Source organism: Terrapene carolina, unplaced genomic scaffold (assembly GCF_002925995.2).
Source record: "Terrapene carolina triunguis isolate 2854851 unplaced genomic scaffold, T_m_triunguis-2.0 Scaffold408, whole genome shotgun sequence".
In the NCBI taxonomy this organism is placed as follows: Eukaryota; Metazoa; Chordata; order Testudines; family Emydidae; genus Terrapene; species Terrapene triunguis.
The window spans coordinates 337,182-345,512 of NW_020664759.1; positions in this window are offsets into that span (position 1 = coordinate 337,182).

Sequence of the window (8,331 nt, forward strand, 5' to 3'; positions counted from 1 at the left end):
GCCAGAGGAGTGAAGCCGGCTCAGGGCTAATGGGACGTGAAGGAGCTGCCGGAGGTCGCTGGGCAGGCGGAGCTCAGGGCACTGAGAACAGAGGCACACGCACGGGCTGCCAGCCTGGGGCACTGGTACATGTAAGGCACTAAGATGGCAGCTCCAGGTGCCCAGAGCCGGTCCCTCCTGCACTATGGGATTGGGGTCTGAGAGGCACCAGAGGGGGCAGAGGCAGGAGAACAGCTTCCCCGGCCCCTCGCCTGGCATTCGCACAGCCAGCCAGGGCAGAAGGGAAAGGCACTTACTGTTAACGAGCAGGGGTGGCTCTGATTGGCCCCACTGCCCCCTAGGAGTCATGCCCTCCCCCTGGCTGCTGGGAAATGGGGCTCTCTGTTTCCAGGGCGTGGCTGGGCTTGCAGGGGTCACTTCTCAAGCGGAGAGCCCAGAGCTGCAGAGTCTGGCTGCACTATTGGGTTGATTGGCGTTTGTCTAACTTCCAGCCTGGGGCTGCAGGGGAATGGGATGGTGTGTTAGGTGGTGTGAGGGGCCCAGGCCTGCCCCACGCCAGCACTCAGCAGAGAGACGGACTATTCGGTGAGATGCCAGAGAGGGCGTGTGCCCGGGGCCTGTGGCTCATGGCAGCGGCACAGGCTGGGATCGCACCTAGGTTGCATCATCACCCTGACCAGTCACACAACCAAGCCCTGTCAGCTGGGACTCGGCTGCCTGGCTGGGCCCGGGGGATGCCCAATGCCCCGCTGAGTGTAACTGAGCCCTGTGGTGCTGGAGACGGAGGCGAATCCTTCCCTAGGGGATCCTGGGGGGCCAGGAGTCCTCTGGTGTTACGGCTCCCAACCCTGGTGAGGCAGCAGAGACGCCAGGCCGGGGCCAAGCACTGCTGGCAAAGGACCCGGGGTCAAACCCCAAACACAGCGGAGCCACATCCTGGTGCATTGCACCCGCGCTAGTGACCCCACGGGGGCTGGGCCTACACTTGGATAACAAGGTCCGGCCCCTCAGGCCAGGAGACTCGCTGACGCGTGACAGTAACTGCCGCCGCCAGGGCAGAGGCTCTCGAATCAGCTGCGTGACCAGGGGAGCAGCGAGGTCAGCAGGGGCCCGCTCCTTCAGCCACATGCAGAGGCAGCGACAGGCGGGAATGAGCCTGGCCTGGGGTCGTGGGCGGAAACATCTCAATAGCCATTAGTGCCTCCTTCACGGGAGCAGCTGGAGGCATGAGCTGACGAGACGCAGCATCCAGGCTATTACAGTCCCTGTCCCGGAGCAGGCTCATGCAGCAGGAACCCGCTCCCCGGATTAGCCCCTGCAATGGGCTCTAGCCCTCTGCATCACCGAGCCAGGGAGAGAAGCCAGTGTCGGGGCACAGGAATTGCCAGAGTGGATCAGGATCAGACCCAGGGTCCCTCTAGCCCAGTGTCCTCTCTCGGATGCTGCCAGCACCAGAGGCTATAGAAGGAGATGAAAGAACCCTGTAGTAGCAAGTGTGGGATCATCTACCCCCACATCAGGTCTCCTCCTGGTCTCCAATCGCTAGAGATTGTCTCCAGCCCTGAGCATGAAGGTTAATATCCCTGCCAGAGCTTGTCATTCATGGCAGGGACTCTGGCTTTTTGAGACACAAATACCCAATAACAAGGTTCAAACAGGCAATTACTCCTGAACACATTACTCAAAAACAACAAATACCTCAAGAGCCACAGTCACACAACTGAGGAAGAAGGCTGTGCTGGTTAAAAAACTGACCTGGTTTAGAGGGGAATAGAAGGCCGCTATAAAAAAAAGTAACAAATGGAAGAAGGGAGAAGAGTATAGTAATGAATATAAATCAGAAGTTAGGAATTGTAGAAACTTGATAAGGGAAGCAAAGGTACACAAGGAGAAACCTGTGGCCAGGAGAGTTAAAGACAATAAGAAGTTTTTTTAAAATACACTGGGAACAAAAAGAATCCTGACAATGACATTGTTCTATTACTAGCGGGAAATGGTAAAAAGTTATCAATAATAATGTAGAAAAGGCAGAAGTATTCAATAAATATCATTCACATTTTTCTAATTAAAATTCTTCCTCCCAACTGATTTGGTTCATAGTTGCTTTCAGCTTTGTGAAATTGGCACCAAGTATACATATTACTGGTCTTGATTTTATTCTGCTTGCACATTATAAAAGAGATCAAGTGACGATTATGTGTACCTAAGCGACCATTGATGTTTAGTTCGGTGATCAGTTCCTCTTCATATGTTAGGACATTGAGAGAATAAAGAATTCCCCCACGTTGGTTGCAATAATTTTTGTGTTAGCAGATTGTCATCTATAATGTTTAGAAATTCCAAGGATATTTTAGTATTGGCAGCATGAAACCTCCAACACATGTCTCTCAAATTGAAGTCCCCCACGGTCACACAGTCCCCCCCTACCTATGCATTATACATTGGTGCGTAAGGAGACGGTCGTCCTGTTCCCTAGTGTGATTTGGTGATCTGTAGCAGACACCAACTAGTAACCAGTCTTGTGCTTCAACTAAGTGATTTGGCAACAAAATGGCAAATGAAATTTAATGTGGATAAATGTAAAGTAATGCACATTGGAAAAAATAACCCCAACTATACATACAATATGATGGGGGCTAATTTAGCTACAACAAATCAGGAAAAAGATCTTGGAGTCATCGTGGATAGTTCTCTGAAGATGTCCGCGCAGTGTGCAGAGGCGGTCAAAAAAAGCAAACAGGATGTTAGGGATCATTAAAAAGGGGATAGAGAATAAGACGGAGAATATTTTATTGCCCTTATAAATCGATGGTACGCCCACATCTCGAATACTGCGTACAGATGTGGTCTCCTCATCTCAAAAATGATATACTGGCACTAGAAAAAGTTCAGAGAAGGGCAACTAAAATGATTAGGGGTTTGGAACGGGTCCCATATGAGGAGAGATTAAAGAGGCTAGGACTCTTCAGCTTGGAAAAGAGGAGACTAAGGGGGGATATGATAGAGGTTTATCAAATCATGAGTGATGTGGAGAAAGTGAATAAGGAAAAGTTATTTACTTATTCCCATAATACAAGAACTAGGGGTCACCAAATGAAATTAATAGGCAGCAGGTTTAAAACAAATACAAGGAAGTTCTTCTTCACGCAGCGCACAGTCAACTTGTGGAACTCCTTGCCTGAGGAGGTTGGGAAGGCTAGGACTATAACAGTGTTTAAAAGAGAACTGGATAAATTCATGGTGGTTAAGTCCATTAATGGCTATTAGCCAGGATGGGTAAGGAATGGTGTCCCTAGCCTCTGTTTGTCAGAGGATGGAGATGGATGGCAGGAGAGAGATCACTTGATCATTGCCTGTTAGGTTCACTCCCTCTGGGGCACCTGGCATTGGCCACTGTCGGTAGACAGGATACTGGGCTAGATGGACCTTTGGTCTGATCCACTACGGCCGTTCTTATGTTCTTATCTGTTAGGACATTGATCCATAAGCATTCAAGATCATTTTCTTCAGAATTATCAGCGACTTGGAAACAGGTAATGCTATCAAGTATCAGGGGGTAGCCGTGTTAGTCCGTATCCACAAAAACAAGGAGGAGTCCGGTGGCACCTTAAAGACTAACAGATTTATTTGGGCAGAAGCTTTCGAAAAGGAAATCTGTTGGGTGCCACCGGACTCCTTGCAGGTAATGCTATTTTTGACACAGTGCCACTCCTCCTCCCCTCTTGCCCACTCAATCCTTCTGGAATAGGCTCTAGCCATTGATTTTAACATTCTAGCCGCGCAAATCATCCCACAGATTTCAGTGATACCAACTGCTCAAATTAACGCTCTCCCATGACAAATGCAGCACAAACAACCAAACATTCAGCAACTCCCACGCCCCCCTTCTGCTTGTCCTTACTCCTTGTAGTATGCCTACACTTCAGCTCTGCTCCTTCAATGACTCTGCATGAGAGATGCTGTGCCCAGTGGAGACTTACTGATGGGGCTACGGCCCATACAGAGCTCCCTGTAGGACTGGGGCCATGAACAGGAAATTTCTTGGGGCAGGGGCCATGATTGTTGTGATGAAGTGGGAATTTTTTGTAATATTTTTATGAAGTCTGTGTGTGCCTCAGTTTCTCCTGTGTGCCACATTGTTACCTGGAGTGGAAAAGGGCTGTTTTCTATCAGGGCAGGTGAAGAGACATAGATATGGGTGTCGCTGAGCTGTCTGGGCCTGATCCCCATATCAGTGGAGCCTCTGAAAGACAATAGTAAATCCAATTACCTGGACATTGATACCTAGCAACCAACACCCCAGAGGGAGATGGACTCCCCACCTCTCCTTAGGGAAACTGAACAACAGTCCCCCAGCTCGAGATCAAAGGACCAGGGAGATGTAAGGTGGGGGGGGGGTAAGTATTGCCTCCAGCAGCCAATCAGGGGGCTCTGACCTGGGATTTGGACCAAGGAGGTCAGACTGAGACCGGTTCCAGGGTTTTGGCCTCCCCAAGCGGCAAAAAAAAGCCGCGATCGCGATCTGCGGCGGCAATTCGGCGAGAGGTCCTTCGCTCCGAGCGGGAGTGAGGGACCGTCCGCCGAATTGCCGCCGAACAGCTGGACGTGCCCCCCCCCCCTCCGGAGTGGCCGCCCCAAGCACCTGCTTGCCAGGCTGGTGCCTGGAGCCAGCCCTGAATAGATAACAGAAATGATTACAAATCAGGACGATCCAAGCATAATGAGGGCCACGCAGACAAAGGAACTACACTCCCTGCCCATGTGCCCCAAGGTGGCAGATAGGAACATAGCACCTTGTTTTCTGGGTTCTCAGGAAGCAAAACAAGCCAAAACGCTGAAAAGCTTCTGACTGTAACTGGTGAAAGTGCCTTTTCCATCTCCTGGGATCACCACAGAACAAGCTAAAGAAGGATAGAAACGTGCCAAACGCATTCCCCTCCGGCCTGAGAGCCGAGAGGCAACGTGTCAGCACCAAGAGCCAACTGGCAAAAGGAAGTACCGAGCACTGAAAACAGGGGGCTCTCCTGGACCTGCCAGCTCTGCCGGGCCGAGCGCCGGTGTCCTGTCCCAGCCCCCCGGCACCGGCAGCTGTCGGCATTGCCGGCTGTGCACAAGACCCGCGGGAAGGGCGAAGAGGGCAGGTGTCAGAGCAGGGCCCAGCCAGAATGAAAGCGCAGAACAAGGGTCGGGGCTGGCAGCGAGGCTGGAGAGAGCTGGCCAGGTGCGGAAAGGGATGAGAGGGTGGAAGTTCTGTGATCCAGGCAGGTCTGGTCGCCCCCGAGGGACGCGTGTTACCTTGGGGACCATGCGCAGGCTTGAGCACGGTAAGGGAGTCACTCCGGCTCCCCTGGGCCTGGGGTGACCAGCACTTACTCTAGCCAATCACTTGTCATTAATGGGTTTATAACAGGGGAAAGGTGGAGCAGGAGGAGGGTCAGGTTTCTGGCAGGGGTGTGTGTCTGTCTGTGTCGGTCTAGTTTGGCAAGGCCAGAGGGACTCAGCAATGCTCTTTTCCACATTATGGCACCTCAGTCTGCAACACCAGCCACTTACCTACTCAGTAGCGACTCTTCCAGCCTCCCTCACCCTTCTGGTCCCAGCCAGGGACTGCCCCACTCAGGCCCTGCCGAGCCTTTTAACTGAGCCTGCTGGGCTCTGATTGGCTGCTTCCCCGCAGCCTTTCTAGGCAGGCCTGGAGGACCCACCCTCTCTGCTCCTTTCCTGGGGTGGGGGTGGTAGGACCCCAGAGCATCCAGCAGGGGGCAGCCAAGGGCCAGCTTCACCCCATCACAGGGCCTCCGGGTGCAAGGTGCTGGAGAAAGCGGAGTGGCATCACCCCACAGCTCGGCCAGCCCCATAGGATCAACCACCACAAGGCAGATGCTAAAAATCATGAGGTTTTAAAAACAATGTTGTGGTTCTGGGTTAGTCTTTTGATTTTTGAGCTGGCCCTTCCTCCACCCCACCAGGGCGTGTATGTGGGGAGACCCAGGGGAGTCCCAGCCCTGCCAGCTCCCCACATCTACAGAGCAAGTGGAATCTGGCCCCACTTCTGGGGCTCTTGCGGCTGCCGGCTGGAGCGGGGCCTCCAGCTTCTCCCCAAACCCCAAGGTTCTCATTAATTCTCTACCATTTTTGCCGCCCCAAGCAAAAAAAAAAAAAAGCTACTCGGACTGTGCCAACCCAAGATTGGCCGGAATGCCGCCCCTTAGCATGTGCCGCCCCAGGCACGTGCTTCCTCCGCTGGTGCTTGGAGCCGGCCCTGCAGCCCAGCCCCACATCTGCCCCTCCCCCCACCTGGCAATTAATCCTGCCCCCCACCCCCTAGCCTCACATCTTAGGAACATAAGAAAGGCCACACTGGGTCAGACCAATGATCTATCTAGCCCAGTATCCTGTCTGCCAACAGTGCTGGTACCAGACGCTTCAGAGGGGAGGAACAGAACAGGGCAATTATTGAGTGATCCATCCCCTGTCGTCCAGTCCCAGCTTCTGGCAGTAACAGGTTTAGGGACACCCAGAGCATGAGGTTGGGTCCCTGACCATCTTGGCTAATAGCCATTGATGGACCTGTCCTCCGTGAACTTCTCATTCTTTTTTGAACCCTGTTATAGTCTTGGCCTTCACAACATCCTTTGGCAAAGAGTTCCACAGGTTGGCTGTGTGTTGTGTGACAAGGTTCTTCCTTTTGTTTGTTTTAAACCTGCTGCCTAGTCATTTCATTTGGTGCCACAGAATGGGAATTTCCTGTAATATTTTGTATGAAAATTGTGCATGCCTCAGTTTCCCCTATATACCGCATTGTTAATTGGGCAGCAGAAAAATGTTGTTCACTCTCAGAGACCCAGGTGTGACTGACACATGGCTGTGTGGGGCCGGGGCCCCGGGCTCATGGAGAGTCCGAGAAGACAGTGGCCACTCCAACTTCCTACACATTTGGTACCTTGCAACTAACCACCATGGATGGCCGACCCTCCGCAGGAAGCCAGCCGGGTTTGCCTGGGAACAAGGACAAAGGACTGAGGAGGGGTCAGGTGCGTGAGGGGGGTGTTAAGCGTGGGCTGCTGGAAGCTAGAGACTCTCCTGAACTGGGACAAAAGGGGTCAGAGGGCTCTTGGCTGCCCAAGACGGACCAGGGCCAGGCTGTAACTTTCTGGTCTCTGTGCTAACCAAGGACTATCTCTGCTGTGTTCCAGACACCTAATAAACCCAACTGCAGTTACCCCGCAGGCAGATCCTGACGGTGGGGGTGCTTCGCTCCCCTTGCGTGCACAAGTCTCTCTCAGGTGGACGTGCTGCAGGGAGCTCACGGCGAGACCCAGGGGACCTGAAGGCTCCGAGGTTCGATCCAAAGAGGCTGTGAAGCCAAGTGGTTTCCCCTAGTGACAGAGTGAGACCCTAAGCAGGGACTGGCAGACTGACGGGGCCCTCCCAGGGCCTGTTCCAAAGCACTGGACCTGTGGGTCTGTGACAATTGGGTGACCCCTGGCTCTTGGGTTATGTGAAGGGGTAAATAACCCTTTCTTATTCACCTTCTCCACACCAGTCACGATCTTATAGACCTCTCTCATATCCCTCCTTCTTGTCTCTTTTCTAAGCTGAACAGTCCCAGTCTTTTCAATCTCTCCTCATATGGCAGCGGTTCCACACTCCTCATAATTGTTATTGGCCTTCTCCCTATTTTTTCCATTTCTAATATATCTTTTTTGAGATGGGGTGACCAGAACTGCACGCAGTGGGTGTACCGGGGATTTATACACAGGCGATATGATAGTTTCTGTCTATCCTTTTCTTAAAGCTTCCTAACGTTCTGTTAGCATTAGCATTTTTGACGGCTGCTGACCAGTGAGCAGATGTTTTCTGAGAATGACTCCAAGATCTCTTTCCTGAGAAGTAACAGCTAATTTAGACACCATCATTTTATATGTAGAGTTGGGATTACGTTTTCCGATGTGCATTACTTTGCATTTATCAACATTGAATTTCATCTGCCATTTTGTTGCCCAGTCACCCAGTTTTGAGAGATTCTTTTGTAGCTCTTCGCAGCCTGCCTGGGACTTAACTATCTTGAGTAGTTTTGTATCATCTGCAAATTTTGCCACCTCACTGTTTACCCCTTTTCCCAGATCATTTATGAATATGTTGAATAGGACTGGCCCAAGTACAGACCCCTGGGGGACACCACTATTTACCTCTCTCCATTCTGAGAACTGACCATTTATTCCTACCCTTTGTTTCCTATCTTTTAACCAGTTACCAATCCATGAGAGGACCTTCCTCTTATCCCTTGACAGCTGACTTTGCTTAAGAGCCTTTGGTGAGTGACCTTGT